Source organism: Podarcis pityusensis (genome assembly GCF_964106645.2).
Source record: "Podarcis pityusensis genome assembly, chromosome: 3".
NCBI classification, from domain to species: domain Eukaryota; kingdom Metazoa; phylum Chordata; class Lepidosauria; order Squamata; family Lacertidae; genus Podarcis; species Podarcis pityusensis.
Window position 1 is genome coordinate 41159065 of NC_138026.1, and position 17158 is coordinate 41176222.

The 17158-nt window shown below is 40.6% G+C and overlaps 1 protein-coding gene and 1 long non-coding RNA gene across 7 annotated transcripts in view; one reads left to right on the forward strand and one right to left on the reverse strand.

Moving 5' to 3' along the window:
* PRSS35 (serine protease 35) overlaps positions 1-17158 on the forward strand; it is a 155301-nt gene that overhangs the window by 128606 nt on the left and 9537 nt on the right. Inside the window, exon 1 of one of the 5 annotated variants that reach the window (XM_080998732.1) lies at positions 15248-15403. The exons of the other annotated variants lie outside the window; for them this stretch is intronic. The gene's annotated coding sequence lies outside the window, so the exon portion shown is untranslated. Of the gene's footprint in view, positions 1-15247; positions 15404-17158 lie in introns of those variants that run through there. 5 annotated transcript variants of the gene reach the window in all.
* Positions 11267-15078, reverse strand: LOC308473334. 2 transcript variants are annotated; one of them, XR_013984047.1, is made up of 3 exons: positions 14639-15057; positions 13552-14110; positions 11267-12402 (listed from the first exon to the last, which is right to left on the reverse strand). It is a non-coding gene; the product is annotated as an uncharacterized lncRNA (long non-coding RNA). The 2 variants fall into 2 exon arrangements; XR_013984046.1 differs by having other exon boundaries at positions 11267-14110; positions 14639-15078.

Sequence of the window (17158 nt, forward strand, 5' to 3'; positions counted from 1 at the left end):
ATTCATGCAAGCCTGATGCTTCCTTTGAGCCTATGAATGCTCACCCATATAGCATGAGAACGAGGGGCAGCATTGCCTGCAAACCAGGCCAACATCTTACCTAAATTCTAGCAGATACATTTATTCTACTACAGGATTCCAAATAGTTTGTTTTCCCTTGGCAATATTTCCAACACAGCAGTTTTCCAGGAAACACCTGCCAAATGGTTTTATTTCCTAATGATACCATTTTATCAACAGAACTTCCAGTTATGAGGTGTAACATTGTGACTATAAAGACCTATATTGTTCCAGCAATTAATACCAGTCAGTGGTCTAATTACATAGAATTATGCCTTTATATTTCAGCTTTTTAGAAACCTGATCCCCTAGATAGTCTGAATGTTTTGATGTACTCTTGTATTCCAACACCATTAAATATTTCACACATAGTTTTCACTTGTAAAGTTAGAGAAGTTCCAGCTCTTATACTTTTTTTTTTTGGCAGACTTGAACAATTTAGTAAAATGTCTAGATTTTATAAAGGAGCTGCTTGGCTGCCTAACAAAGTAGAAATGCAAAACCCTTCAGCACTAGGCTATGTTTTTGCTTCCATTTAAATCAGTTTTCTCACTGACTTTTAAGAGAGCACATAGGATCCATTTCATTTGGGACAGAGCTAAGAAACATGGTGTAATACATAGGAAAACCGTGAAGAATGTGGCACTTCATAAAAGTATGCAAAATACCCAGATGCCTGTTGAATGTAATCTGTGGGGTAAAAACGTGGCATATGTTTGCCATGGGCATCATCTCCATACTGCATCAATTGCTGGTAGCAATGCCTTGTCCTTCCTTCTCAACAATTGCACCATGCTATTTAACTTAGGGATCTGGGATCTGGCTACCTTAAAATAGAAGGAAAAGGCATATATGAAGTAACTGGAAGCAGAGCTGATCTGCTTTCAGAAAGGAAGCTAAATGAACAGAAATATAAGCCATTTTCAGATGTTCTACTGATACATAAAACCAATTCATGGTTAGGGATAAGTGAGCTAAGCTATCTCCTTATCATTATGGAGGGTGTATTTCTGAATTGGGATGCGGCTTTATTGTCTCTGAACATGCATTTGTGGAGAATCCCCATATTATTTAGAATCTCGGAGGAACCTTGGTCTTCATGCTGAATTTACACACAAATAGATTATGTGAAGAGGGCCACGTAGAAGCTAAATGATTATTAGAGCCAGGGTGCATGTTCCGTTGGACTAATCATCATGATGTGTATTTGCATTTCCATGCACATTTAAAAATGCAAATAGCATCTGCAGGACAGGCAGGTGGAGAACTTTAATCCTTTTACCCTCCTGTGGCACAATGGACCAGTGTGTCTGGCTGTTAACCAGAAGGCTGTTGGTTCGAGCCCACCCAGGGACAGCTGTGACCATAATTCCTGCATTGCAGGTGATTGGACTAGAAAACCCTCGGAGTCATTTCCAACTCTAGAAATCTATGATTCTATCACTTGCTGCAGTCCTATCGAAAGCCAGTCCTTTCAATGCAAAGTTTGTTCCAGCATGTATTTGTGCATTGATTAGAGCTGATTAAAGCTTCACACTTTTAAGTCAAGTATTAAAAGCTACTCAAGTTTAAGTGAGAAATGTACACATGATGATGCAAGTGTAACTTGGACTGACTCTGGCTACACAGCTCATGCTATTACCCAGTTCTTCCTCTTAGAGGAGTGGGAATGATGTCAATGACACAGTCCGGTCTCACTCTTGCGCTCCAAATTCTTTTTAACAGCTTTAATAATGAAGTCACAAAATTACTTCTTCAAGAGACTAGAGACACATCACATATGCAAACATGATGTACTTTTATCAGACACTGAGGAAATTATTTCCAGTACAAACATGTAAGTGCAGCAGTTACTATGTATACAGTCATACCCTGGTTGACAAATGCCTTGCGACTCAAACGTTTTGGCTCCCGAACGCTGCAAACCCAGAAGTGAGTGTTCCGGTTTGTGAACGTTCTTTGGAACCCAAATGTCTGACGTGGTTTCTGTGGCTTCCGATTGGCTGCAGGAGCTTCCTGCAGCCAATCGGAAGCCACGTCTTGGTTTCGGAACGTTTTGGAAGTCAAGCGGACTTCTGGAACGGATTCCATTTGACTTCCAAGGTACGACTGTACTAAATACAACAGATGTCCTGAGCAAACCCTTAGTCATGACATCATGATGCTCTTCTTTCCTCTGAACACTATGTAACTCCCCCTGCTGGTGATGCTGAGGAGCTCTAGAGCTTTTACTTACAGCTTAGGCCTGCAATCAAATTTGGAACATTTCCAGTCCATACACCATAGGCCTTGTCCCTTCTGTAGAGTTCTCTTAGCTGCTGACTGTGCTGGCGGAAGAGGTTGTGCCCTGCAGGTGATGCTATATAAAATCAGCTTCGGCACCACACATGCTCTGCAGCCTCCTTACCCCCTGATGTAGACTGACAGGAACCATCTCCCACAACCTATCCCCATCCTGTGGTAATGTCTCATACTAGCCACCTTAAAGGGACAATAACACAAGCTAGCTGAGTTTCTCTGCAAGAAACATGTTAGAGGCAATTGAGAGCATATCCCCTCTCCTCTTTTGATGTTTTGAGGCCAAATATGTGTTTATTGCATATACATTCTTAAGTGAACAAATTAAAAACCCCGGAAAATCAGAGTTCTAAAACCCATGTCTTCATGGAAGGCTCTCCACTTCAGAGGTTTGCCACCCAACTCATTGAGGGTGCTCAGAATGGCAATGGGGATGCAGCTAACACACTGGTCTCTGCAGCCCCCACTCATGTGGAAATCACCAAAGGCCTGCCTCTTAGTACTCTTTTGCACAGCTCAAGGAAGTAAATTAAGCATTGTGGGGTAAGTCTCCAGTGCATCCATTTCACAACAGGTTGATTAGACAAGCAAACAGCAATGATATAATTCTCACCAGGTGCTCATAGCACCTGATGATGTGCTGATGTGTGTGTGTTTTTTAAGTTACCATGAAATGATATCGCTTATTTCTTTATGGGTACCAAACAATTTAACAGCTTCCTTGTAAAAAGAGCAGCTCTCTTTTTTCCTGGCAGGGGTCTTGTGTCCTTAAGAGCCGGCGTGACAGACAAAAATGCCTTTCCCAGCATGAAGATGCAGCCAGGGGAAAAGTTTCATCAGCTGAATTCTTTTCCCTATCAGGCAGCTGTTAAAGGTTCACAGAGCACTGCCAAAAACAAGCTGTAATCCTATGTTTTGCTGTTATCTGAATCACAAAATCAATGGCTCAATCATTTTATATTTTGAATATATTTACATATTGCAGGGCATCAAGGAAAGTGATTTTTCTGAGGATGCTGAAATGAATATGACAGTTTTGTTTAATATAAAAAAGCAGCAAAGGCTACTGCTAATTTATTTCAGAGTAGAAAGCCATTATTTTCATTACATATGTGAAGCTAACATTACTCTGCTTCTCTTTGTTTTTGTAAGTCCAAGGCTATGTACACACTCCAGTGTGTTCCCACCATTGGTTCGGGAAGCAGTGTGTACACATTGGCCACAATCCATAGCTGTCCTGTATCTATCCCGTTGTTTCTCAGAAAATACTGCCTTTACTGTATTTCCCCCCAAAGCAGCTTCAATCCAAATTGAGAAAAAATATGCCGTACTTCAGGCATGGCCAAACTTGGCCCTCCAGATGTTTTGGGACTACAATTCCCACCATCCCTGACAACTGGTCCTGTTAGCTAGGGATGATGGGAGTTGTAGTCCAAAAACAGCTGGAGGGCCAAGTTTGGCCATGCCTGCCCTACTTGATAAACTGATAACGTGTATATAGCCTAAGTCTGATTTTCAAGACAACTGTATCTAACAAAGCTGCGACTTCTTCTCTAGTTGTCTTGAGCCATTGTGTTACATGTACCAGATTGTTAATTTTGGCAGTGAAGGAGAAGTGCATTCTCTATTCAGAATGACCATAATCCTGCCTCTAGTTTAGCTTCTTATGGCCCATTGATTTCAAGTGTAAACCATGTATAAGCAGAACTTTAAGCAATATCAGCAACGGTGCCCAACACTATTTTGTAGCACACAGTTTTCTTTGCCTGAGCTCCCTATACCAATGCCTTTGCTCAAGAACAATGAGCATTTTCCACAAGACAGAGGATTTTTTTAAAAAAAGTAAAACATGAAATGCTTTTTAAAATTTAAGCCACAGTAAAAAGATCTTCTAATAGATGTGAGAAATAGTTTAAGCACTACAATCTTTAGGGGTGCAATAAATGCTAACAAATAAAAGATAGACATTGTAGTCCTAAATATGCTTTCTCAGAAGTAAGTTCCTCTAAATTTAATAGGCCTTACTCTCCAGTAAGTGTGTCTAGGATTGCCAGCAAAATACATTTGAGAATTTGAAAATTAATTCCCAAAGGACTGATAACATTAGAGTGCAAAATCTGCAATTTAAACTTTTAGATTGAACTCCTAAAACACTTACCTGGGAGTAAATCCAATTGAACTCGAGATTTATTTCTGAGTGGACATGCATAGGTTTGTACTATAACTTAATAAATTAAGGCCAGCAGTTAATATAGTAATAACTGTTACTGTTGTGATGCTACAACCAGCTACAAGATGTTCTCTGTCTTAGAAAGGGTGGGGTTCTAAATGGCCTTGCTAGTTCTGTGACCCCCAAAAAGGTCACTGATAAAAGGATTGCACACAAACATTTATTCCTGTGGCCCCAGAATATTAATGCTGGAAAATTTACTTGTGTTTTATGAGACACAAGATATGTCCAATTTTGTATTAAGGAGGTGAAATGTGATGTGATAATTTTCTGAACATACTTTATTTGTTAGCACAGTTATGACTCAACTCTCCTGGCAAAACAACAGAGGAGGAGCTTTCCCCAATTGCCTGGCTCCACAGTCCAGGCTCTAATGCAAAGACTTGTGAGGGTAGCCTTAGACATATCTGAAATTCTTCACAGGGTAAGAACTGAAGTTTCCACAGTACTGTATTAGGAAATTAGCATTTGTACCTGTGGTAGTCTTTATTCAACACAGACAGGAATCTTAATATGAGCACATCTTTTGGCTTTCCAAAATATCAAAATAACTGCAAGTGCTAATGCCCAGACATGAAACATGTAAAAATTCATCAATGAGCAGTCCACTATCAGGGGTGTTTAGGGCAATGTAATGACAGAATATTATGAAATATGGAAAGGATTTGCTGGGATAATTAATAACTAGGATACAAAGAGAGGGAGGAGGAGGAGGTCAAAGAAAGAAGGCAATGACAGTTGAGGATTTGAAAATAATGAATTTGTTTTTAAATGTTTTTAATTGTTTGTGATGTATTTTTCTTTTTTTGTCACTTTTTTTTTGGAATTTGTATTCATATGATTGGAAGGGGTTTGTTTTTTTCCTTTTCTACTTTGTTAACTATTTTTATTTTGTACTTTCTTCTGCCTTTATTTTATTTTGTAACACTTTGAAAATTTCAATAAATATCTTATAAAATATATATATATATCAGGGGTGTTGTAGATTTTCTCTGACCTCTGCACCACAATAGTAGACTGTTGCTCTGACAGACTCCTGAACAAAGTCTCTGTTAGAATAAATCAGTCTCTGCCTTCTCTCCTACCTAACATATGATTGGTTTTGTGAAAAGTTCCAAGTTGATAACATAGTACCAGCCAGCTGTGGCAGTGGGGGCGTGGATATGCAGACATTTGGACTATCTCAGTTGTTGAACTCTTTTATGGTTTTGTATTTTTATATTTGATCTATATTTTTAATCATTATGTATGGTTTTGAAAATCTTTGGGGGGGGGGGGTAGGGCTAAGCAATTTACAAAAAAACAAGAATAAAACCTGACTTATAATGTGACTTATTTGTGTTGGGCAGCTGTCTTGATTTTGCTGCACTTGTAGCTTTAAAACAATTGTTTTCACTCATAGAAGTATGTTTTCCTCAAACCTGTTAAGCCACTCATTTCATGCTGGTCTAATTCCACTGTCTGTCCTTCCTTGTAGCTTTGCTGAAAAACTACAGTATGAAATTGTTCAGAATGTAGAGTTGGGATATTCTTTTCTTTCTGCACGCTGCACGTGGGAGAGAAAGGAATGTGTGTAAACAGCCTTCTCTTAGGCCCTGGAATTCATTTAATCTATGTCTGTGTCTCCTAATTTAGACCCATAAAGGAATTATGAGGGAAATTCTACATAACAAACCCCACAGGAAACATTAACGTTACACGAGGTGGTCTACCAATGTGATTCTTAAACCTCTGTTGCAGTGTTAAGAGACTGCCCTATCTCAGTTTGCTTTGTTCAAAGATAATCATAGTGAACTCAAGGCAACTGTTTCTCATTTGTTAAGTTAGGTTTTAAGTATTAAAACCACTTTTACTGAAGGGATCCCACTGACTTCAATGGCATTGTTCTGGTGTTAGAAGCACCTCATTTGTGCCTCCCCACTCACAGATATACACTCTTAGGGTTTAACTAGAAACATCGGGTCCAGTTATTGCCTGGGCCTAGCTAGAGTCATCCAGTAGGGTCCTACATGAGGCGTGTTCAGGTGTTTGCATGAACATGCAAATGCTGACGTGTGCAGAGCTTGGGACTTGCACAAAAATCTCATTCCCATCATTCTTGAACTCATTGTGCTCTCCACATCCCCAGTCTCTGAACTTCTCCTCATTGCATGGTGAAGGTCTTCAGGGGGCTTCTACTCTGAAGGGAACACTGATACATATATATAGAAGCCCCCTACAAATCTTCACTGTGCAAAAGAGGGAAGGTTGGGGACTGAAGAAAGGAACAATGGCAAGAATGGAGAAGGCAGAGGATCTTCTGGAGCTGACCAGAGTGAGAACTTCCTGAAAGCCTGGCTAAAGGAAATCAAGTCTACAGCAGTAGTATAGGCTTTACCTTATTTCACATTCATAATTTATAATAAAGAACATATTGTTACATTTATTTTATTTTAAAAGCCTGCCTGCCTGGTTTTGTATCACATCTAAAATACCACTGGTACTAGGCTATAGATTAACATTTTAGCAAACAGGATATATATATGATAGCAGCAGTTAGGTTTTGAATTTATGTACAGTTGTGTAAGGTAGGAATCCTTCCACACACAGCGAATCAGCAGAATTAAATAGAAGATGGACGCCTCACATATTAAGTATAGAAAGTGGGATGTCTCACCACACACAATTAACAGCAACAGTAAATATACTTTTCTTCAGTTGGGTTAGAAATAGTACAAAAAAGGGACAAAGCGTAGCTGCTTAAATGACCAATATGTTATATTCCTTCACTTCAAGATCTACTATGAAATGTATGGGTTGCCTCAAAGGAAAACATGTGGAAAGAAGAATGAGCTACACTTTTCCTGCTATTATCAATCAGCCATATGAGAACACAATGAATTCAGTTTGAAACATGTGTACCATAAAAGGTTCTCATGAAAACATATAAGAATACATAAAAGAAAAGAGAATCCAATACAGTATTTCATTTCTTTAACACAGTGCTAAGCACTCAACTATGCTGTTAGGACGGCCAATATTCAACACCCTTCTACTGCAAAAAAATAAAAAGCTCCAGTGTAAGTTGCATTTGTAATATAGAAGCAGTGAAGTGAAGACTTAAATCAGGTTACTAAATATTTTATCATTATATATATATATATATATATATATATATATATATGGCCAGTATTGGATTCCTATATGTTATCAGATATTTGAGGAGGCTCTCAGAAAGGAGGTACAATCATTTATCTTGTCAAATTTATCTTTATTCTCCACTGAGGTAAACATAGTCTTCCCTCATGCAAGTATTACTTGTTTGCATTAATGCACACATGGAATTCTATATTGGGGCAAATGTGTTTAGAATCAAGATGTGTGTGCAGAATTTCAACTGTGTACCAAGTTTGTTTTTAATATCACAACATGCATCCAATCAAACTGATGCTATTAAACCTAGGATCAAATTGGATTCTTGAGATACTAAACACATAATAGTATGGAGAAGCTGGGTTTGCATTAATTACTGAAAATTATGCTTATTTCAAGTGTTTGTGGGATGTATCCAATGGTTATATGAACAGAAGGTCGCCGGATCTCTCTATTTCTCACATGCACAAAATTCAGGTGATTGTCCTCTCCCACTGCCCAACCATAGACTTGTATGACACACCCCAATGCTCAGGAAGCCCCCATCCTCTGGTGTGTGTCTTCAGGGGGTTCAGGAGGGCCATGGAGGCAAGGGAAAGAGGAAGATCAGTTGTATAAGCTTCTTATCACTCACACAGCCACTGAATACAACCCTAAATATGCAAGTTTAATAATCTGGGTGGTAGGAAAAGGTCATGTTAAATTTTGAAGAATTTGAAATCCTTTAAGGAGGCATAATAGCCACAAGTCTTCCATGGGAACAACTTGCAATACCTGATTTTACATCAGTATGTTCCTTGATACTGTTGCTCTGAAAACTATTGATTGCCTAACACTGGAAAGTTTTTTCAGTTAAAACCTGCTTCATCAGAGTTTGGCAATTGACACTAGATGATAGGTTAACCCAAGAATGTAGGCAAGCTGGGGAGAAAAATGCAGATACTGTACAAGCTTGAAGAGGTTTGGTTTCTATTTATTTCTCATGCAAATCTTAGGGACAAGACACTTCTGCCTTCTTCTGATCACTTTCCGTTTGTGTCATAAACACTGTTCCTTTTTTATCTTTATACTTGATACAGTTTCATAATATTTACTTCGTCTGACACCTTTGACTCTATCTGCAATTTGTAATTTTACCATTGTTTGTTTCATTCTTCGTTCTGACAAAAAAGTCAATTAAAAATTAATATAAAAAGAAAAGAAACTTCTGTTCTGACAGGCTCAGTACAAAAAAAAAAAAATCATCCCCCACTGTCACAATTAAGATAATTCCTCAGTGCTGTCATTAAAGATTCATGGAACATGCCAACAACATTGAAATCCATGCCACAAAGCTTTATTCTGATTGTTTAGAAGAGAAGCATTGCATTTAATACAACTTTTATTGCACAGCCAGAGATAAGAGCACCTGGGTGTTCGGTGTTCTAATTCACACTAAGGCATGAAGCTCACTAGGTCACTTCGGGCCAATCACTGTCTTGTAGCCTAATCTCTACCCCACAGAGTTTTAGAGAGGATCAAATGGGGAGAGGGAGAACCACACTGAGCAACTTTGACAAAAGGTGGAATATAAATGTAATACATACATAAATAAATGCAAGCAAAACATACAAAGAAGAGGATTATGAGGTAAAAAGCAAATAAATATGTGTGAGCTTTATATAAACACCAACAATTGGGAAACACTTGCCTGCAAGCGCTCCAATTGGAGAACAGACTTTACCAAAGGTGTCATGGGCTTTGAAGACACTCGAACTCAGGACACAAGAGAGAAATGTGCTAAGATGAAGGCACACTTGGCAAATCCACACTCCTGCCTGGAAACCAATGTCCCCACTGTAGAAGGACGTGGATCCAGAATTGGCCTCCACAGTCACTTACGGACTTATTGTTAAACCGTGTTTATGGAAGGCAGTCTTACTTGGCTACGAGTGATCGCCAAAGAAGAAAGAACAAGAAGATTAGTATTGTTGCATTAACAATACCTTGATTTAAAAAAAAATATATCACAGGCAGCTTCTGCAACTTAATGTAGCTGCAATCCTACATTAAGCTTCTGAAACTTGATGTAGCTGCAATGATCTCAAATGATCTCTCACAACAATCAACCCAAATATGAAGATAAACCTTGGAGAATCACCTGTGAGCCCCCCACATTTGTTGAGGCAAGTGGGGTACAGAGGACGAATACAAGCATTTTAATTTGTAGCACCCCAGCTTTGGAAGATGCTCCCCAAGGTGTGTCTCCTGGCTCTGAATCTGATGTATTTAAGAACCAGGTAAAATATTTTGTCCTTTGGGCTAAAGAGTGATTTGAAAATACTTAAAGACTGCAATCCTAAATACATAGCTTATTATTAGTCTAGATTCAGCTAATGTGGTGCACTAGCAGAAGCCAGTGCAAGGGCTCCAGGTAGCACAGTGGGGCTTCACCTCATGGCAGGGAAAGTGGGGGATTGTTCAATCTGGCAAGTAGAAATGCTTGCTGATGAAACACTCAGAAGAGTGTGACATCGAATTCGTCCCTAAATAATAATGATGATAATAATAATAATAATAATAATAATAATTGTGCTTATTTATTGCCTAATACAAAACATCTCTAGGTGATTTACATACACAATTAATAACAACCTTTAAGTTTATCAATATTACAACACTGCTCCCAAGGAAATATAACTGAGTATATACCAAACATTTAAAGCTCGTGGAAAAAAGGACGGAAATTCTGTTTGCAAGTTGTCTTAGCATGGGAGCCACTAACCAAACAATTATTAAAAAAAAATAGGAGTATGGTAACTAAAAATTCAAGCCAAATGTCCACATGTTAGTTTAAAACCGAGAGCTATTATATGCTGTGGCTTTCGTATCATGGGTTTTTCTAGCATGAACATTAACATGTGTAGGTCCCAAGCAATAAACAAGAAGAATGTTAGGAGAAAGTTAATAGGTTTTTTTGTTTGTTTGTTTTTTGAGTGAATTGTTTGGTTGTGTTTCTTTAGGTGATCTGAAAAGATAACCAGCTTGTGTAAATGCGCTACAAAGCAAATGTCTGTTTATTAGTGTCAGATCAATTTCAGGGGGCATGTTAAAATAGCACGGGGGTTCATTCACTTTCTAGTGAGATAAAATTACTTTCAAAGGAATTAGGTTTGGATGCTGGAAGGATTCCAGTGGCAATTAGGTATTTATAGCAAGCACTACTGTGTGCTGCGTATTCCTGATGAAACCAGAACACAACAGTGTGCCCCTCTATTTGATAGCATAATGTCAGGTTAGCTACTCCTTGAATAAAAGTGCAATCTTACCTATGCTTAATTGGATGTAAGTTCTATGAAGGCAGACTGTTTTTTTTTAATATAAAAATGACAGATGGAATTACTAGGCACTGGTAGAAGCAAAGGGGACCAAGATACTTCCTATTACATCAGTCACACGGCCACAGAACAGGTAACTTTATAAATTAACTTATTAAAAAGATTGTAAAACATTACATGTAATACAATTATCTATACCTATTGTTGTGATTTTTTTCCCTTTGGTGGGGGGGAGGGGCGCAGGTCAGGGAGTCCCTTCTAATTCCTGGATCCAGCAAGGGTTAAAATCTAAAGCAGTTTGTGGACTTTCCTTTATTGGAGGTTTTTAAGCAAAGGTTGGATGGCCATCTCTCATAGATGCTTCAGTTGAGATTCCTGCATTGCAGGGGGTTGAACTAGATGACGCTGGGGGGGGGGGGGTCCCTTCCAACTTTACAATTCTATGGTTCTATGATTCAATTGTTGGAATAGCCAAGCAAGGTTTTTTTGGTGAGTTAATGGCCCCTATGTATTAGTTGTTAAGGTAACAAAGGAAATGGCTTTGTGTTGGAGAGGAAATGGATGGGCTCCGTCCCTCACCTGGCAGGTAGTGAGAAAGATAGTAGCTGGAGTGATGTGTGAGAGCTGAGCTAGAAGGCGGTAGAAGCGTGAGATTGGGAGACAGGCTTGATTTCTGGGAGAAGCAAGACCTTCTGGGGTGTTAATGCTGTGAGCCCTTCTATCATAGGCTCAAGTGTAAATAAGCCATATATAATAAAGGCACCACAGTCTCTGCTGTCCCTCATTCCAAGGAAACTAGACCCTGGGTAAACTCCTGGAACCCTTGGAATCTTGCACTGCTCAGGGAATGGGGTGGTGTGTGATACTATAACTAAATTGCATGGAGAGGTATGTCGCTGCTCTTCAATAAAGGTGAGACCACTACATACTATCTTCCCATTTACACAGCCAGTTTTATAATGGAAGCTTATGTAAGTCTTATGGCACTCAAAAACAAGCAAGATATATGAGCTTGACTTGGAAGAATGACTCACTATGAACTCTTGTATCATCAGTGAAGAGATGTTAACCAAAAAATGTCAGTAACCCACAACAGAAATAACAAAACATAGCAGATACTTCCAAAACACAACCACTTAGTTTTAACATGTTTTCCTTTCTCTTCCTATTTAGTTTGGAAACTCTTCATTGTGATGGTTTTGTTGTTTGACACTTCTTGTGTTTTATCACATTATATAAAAGACATCGAGGAAATTCTGTCGCTTCGTATTACTGAACTTCAAGTGTATAGAATACCAAATATAATACAGCAAGTAAAAGAGCCTAATTGTCTCTTCTACTGTGCTGGACTCAGCTAACATCTAGCTGTGAGGATAAAGAAAAGCGGAGAACATTTACTGAAGCTGCTGCCTTTACATCATTTGTCTACAGCACGGATGGGGAACCTGTCGCCCTCCAGATGTCATTGAACTACAGTTCCCTTCATCTCTGACCATAGGCTGTGCTGGCTGGAGCTGATGGGTGCTGAAGTCCAAGAACACCCGGAAAGCTACAGTTCCCCATCCCTGGTCTATAGCTTAGCCATCTCTATGTGACTCATTTTTTGTGTCTTTTTAGGTGTATGAGTGACAAAAGAGATACTATTGCAAATGATTTTTTTTTTTTTGCCTATCTACCATATTTTCCCCCTGAATGTCACTTGGAGAGGATTCTGCTTGGCTCACTTAGATGAGTCTGATATCAAGCTAAAACTGATAATACCAATACCAATACTAATAATACTAATACTAATAATAAAAAAATCCTGTAGTAAAACACTGTATTAATACTGAATGTGAAATGCAAGCAAAGCTAAGATAAAGCATAGTGTGGGTATTGAGAATATATTTAGCAGAAGCTAGAGATCAGTCTTGGAATACACAAAGTAAAAACAAGAGGATGGAACTTGCTAATCAAAGGATATGATTTTTAATGAGGCTTAAGCCATGGCTTCTATCCCATTGGATAGCCAATACATGGTGATATGATTCCATTTTCACAATATATTCAAAAAGTGCATTTATGCTTCTTGTGCTGCTTGTGACCTGCATGAATACTGTTAATTTGGGATATAACACAAGAAAGAAATCGATGGTGGTTTGGGCATAATTTTTAGCAATGCAAGCCATTTATTTTTAAGGCTGTGAATATGTGTTCAAACCACTTCAACCATACTCCTAAAATGGCTTAACATAGTTTCATCCCAATTCAATATTCCAGCTTGTCATTAGGGACTTATTTAGCAGATGTGACAAGGCCCTTTGTGGGCTGTGGTTACTGAGGGGAAAACACAGTTCTGTCCTGTAAATGTTACAAGGCTGAGCTTGGCTCTGACATTAAAAACTGTTTACAAGGACCTCGTTCCAAATGAAACCCTGTTGACAGGGGTGTCACTTAGGGAGATGAGGGAGGCCCCCAGTCAGGGCTGGCTCAAGACATTTTGACACCTCAGGCAAATCACAAAATGGCAAAAACCTGCTAGGGAATTAGAGTTTGAGTAAAGATCTATACCAGGAACAAGCTGGGAATCAAGAGCTACATAGGGAACAAAGTGGGGAATCAAATCAACCTTGAAGTGCAAATCGAAGGAGGAGAAAGGGGTCTGCTCTGAATCACACCAGGAGAGTGCAGAGCCCAGGAGACCCCAGAGAGCAGCCCATGCCTTTTCTTCCCTAGGGGTGGGAGGAGACCAGCAGTGTCACCTATAGAGGCAACACTGAAGAGGTTGCTAAGGAGGAGGCAGATCTGGCCTCCAAGGAGCGTGTCACAACCATCACTGCAACTGTGGCAGTAAGCAGCAATGGCCAATGCATTGCTTAGAGGCTGGATCTTCTGCTCCTGTGGATCCTGTCGTCTGAGACGGTTGCCACACCTTGCCTAGTATGTAGGCCAGCCCTGCTCCCTAATACCTTTTGAACAAACTCATTCACATTCCGTGTGCAGAATCTGACCATGCTGGCAATGGACTTGGCAACAGTTCACACTCCATTTTTCACGTAGGGTTGTCCACTCACTTCTTGTCTGCCTTCAGTGCCTTGTGAAGAGCAAAGGTGTGCTTTCAATATATTTCCCTTCATCAAGAAAGGTTAGGACACACATATAAGGATAGGAAACCACTTTTCCCTTTCAGCTTTCAACAGTTCCATTCTATGCAAAACTTCTTTTTAGCAGGTCCCACTGAGTTCTGTTAGGCTTATTCTCAGGTAAGATTGCAGTCTAGATGATTTGCTGATCTTTAAGGTATCCCAGCACCGAGTTCAACCAGAGTCCATCTATCTATTCAGCCACGAAGCTCACTGGGTGACCTTGAGGAATTTCCTGGACATATCTGGAATACTGCATTAGGAAGCAGTGTCTGGGCGAAAATTCCTATAAAATGTTCAGGACAATCCAGATGTATGGCAACCTATGTTGGCAATGTCATTTTTGGCGACTTTAAAATAGCTCAAAAACTTCATTTTGGGGGGCCAAAACCAAAAAAACCTCAACAACTTTGCGGGGGGGGGGACCCTAGTTCAACAACTTTGAAATATAGCAACCAACCTTCCACCCCCTAACCTACCTCAGAGGTTTGTTGTGAGGATAAAATGGAGAGGCGGAGTGGGAGCCACGCACACCACCTTCAGCTCCTTGGAGGAAAGGAGAGATATAATTACAGTAATAAAAATGCCATTTGTTGTTTACGGGCAACAATAATGAAAGTTACTTTTAATATAAGGAAATTATATGACTGATATTTGGATGGTATACTTTTCTTTTCTTTTTTTGAGGCGGGGGGGGGGAGTTGGCAACCACCACCGATCTTGCCCCGCGCGAAACGGCGCCCCCTGTTCCTCGTGACCCTCGAGCAACATCCCCTCCGCCAAGCGGGCCGGGCGCGGCAAGCGCGGGCCACGCCTGTCCTCTTCTGGCCCGCTTCGAGCTGGTATGGGAGGAATGTGCCCCTTTCAGCCTGTTGGTCCCTCAGCAACTGCTGCCCCTTCACGGCTGGCGGTCGCGGCCCGTCCTCCCGCCTCTTTCTCCCGCGCCTCCTCCCTCACGGCCGCCTTTCTTCCCCCTCCTTTGGCGCGTCCCTTCCCCGCCCACCCGGCAGGGAAAGACCCTGGCGGCTCTCTCTCCGCCGCCTGCAGTCAGGAGCCTCGTCCAAAGCTGAGAGGCTGCTGCTGCTGCTGCTGCTGCTGCCTCTTGGGGGCTGAAAGTCCTTTCCAGCTTCCTGGGCGTCTTTGCTTTCTGCTTTGGGCTTCCAGAAGAGGGTCGCTCCAGGTTTGGCTCGCGAAGAGCACCGTCGTGGCAAGAGGTTTGGCGAGCGGGGCAGCAGTCGCGTGAGGTATGGCGATGGCCCGGGCTTCGTTTCAAGGGCGTGTTGCTCTTTGCAGAACCTGAAAGGCGAGGTTAGCGGTTCCTCCTGTGTGGAATCCCCAAAGCGACACCTGGCAGGGAGGGAAGCCTCGCTGAGCCGAAAGGGATTTCTCTTAGGATTAAACGCGTTGGCACTGGCACACCTTCTGGGGTTGCGTTTGTGTGGATGGTCTCTCTGTGTTGATACTAACGATGAATGAGTTCTTGGTTTTGTTGGAGCCAATGGTGAAATGGATATACTACACTTGATCTTAGCTAAAAGGTCGGGAAGCAATATTTAATAAAAGGGGTGGGGTGGGGGAATCCAGATCTTCGGGGAATACCATGAAATTGCACATCAGCAAATGATGCTGCAGCCCCATCCATGCACACTTTCTTCGGTGTGTCATCGAATTCTAGTCAATATGCCTAGGAGCAAACTGTTCATTTAAAAGCTCCCTCCACCCTCCAGCAAATTAATAGGGACGTTTCAAAGACTCATCAGAGTTGCGCTTCATGGCAGTGCTAGCTTGCCCAAATGAGTGGCCGCTCTGAGCTAGACATCAATCCTTTATGTTCAGCGGATGCTGCTGGACAGCATTCTAGGAACGGAGAGCATCGCTCTGTGACTCCTAAGAGGGCGATGGTGAGGAGAGCGAGCAGGAATTTAAAAGTTTGCACTTAGACTGCAGCAGGGGGAAGCCTGGGAGCTGTATATATTGCCTGTGCTCCTAAGTAGGGTTTATGCATATGTAAAGAGAGAGACACTAATTTTTATCAATAGCTACATTTTGCGCAGTTGACAGTCAAAAAGCCTTGATTTAAGCGTCTACTGTGCAACTTTGTCCTTGCAATTTTGCTGCTCTGGAATAGCCAGCTTTTAAATGCAGAACCAGCCGCAGAACTAGCCATGTCTTTCCTTTTTGGAAAACTGACACTAATTTTATCCAGATTGCTGCTTCTAGCACTGACAAGCTGTGTGTTGGAATCACAAAAGTCTCTTGACTAAGGTTACTTATTTGATTTTCAGCCTTGGAAGCCTTGTTTAAATAAATGAAATGAGCTCAGGAGAAAGAGATGGAGAAGCTGAAAGAGGGGGAGAAACCCCTAAAGAGCGGTTACACTTAAATAAAAATGACAAAGGGATTTTGATTAGTCTGTAATAGAGAGTAAATGTGAGGCTGTGTATCCCCTTAGAGCCTTTGGCTGGAATGAGTTGTGGTTTCTGCAAGTTCAAAGAACACTAAGCAGAATGAATTATATGAATTGTTAAAGCCAATTTCCATCTATTTATGTCTTCTTGCAAGGTCATTTTTATAAGCTTCGTGCTTAGGTACCGATACTTGGTTATACAGTATGGTGTTCCAAAAGTTGAAGAAGTCCTCAAAATGGGTCCAGTTGTGCCATGTTTTATATATGTCTCCTATATTTTATTCTATGTAATAGAGCTGATAATAAAGATCTACAAATGAGTAGATAATGTACAAATGAGCATTTGGATCGTAAATAATTCAACAACTACCCAGCTGTATGTTACTTCCCGTGGATGCAGGTGGAAGAATTTAGAAGAGAAAGTTACTTCGTAACCTATGAAGGATGCTCCTTAGAGACTTCATCACAGGTCTTCTTACATTGCAAAGTGTAAGGAGATTAGCGCTGACAGCGCTAACCTTAAGAACGTAATGAAGCCGTCACCAGAAACAGAGAAATAACAGTTTCTTTGCCAACAGCAACTCTTTCTCTT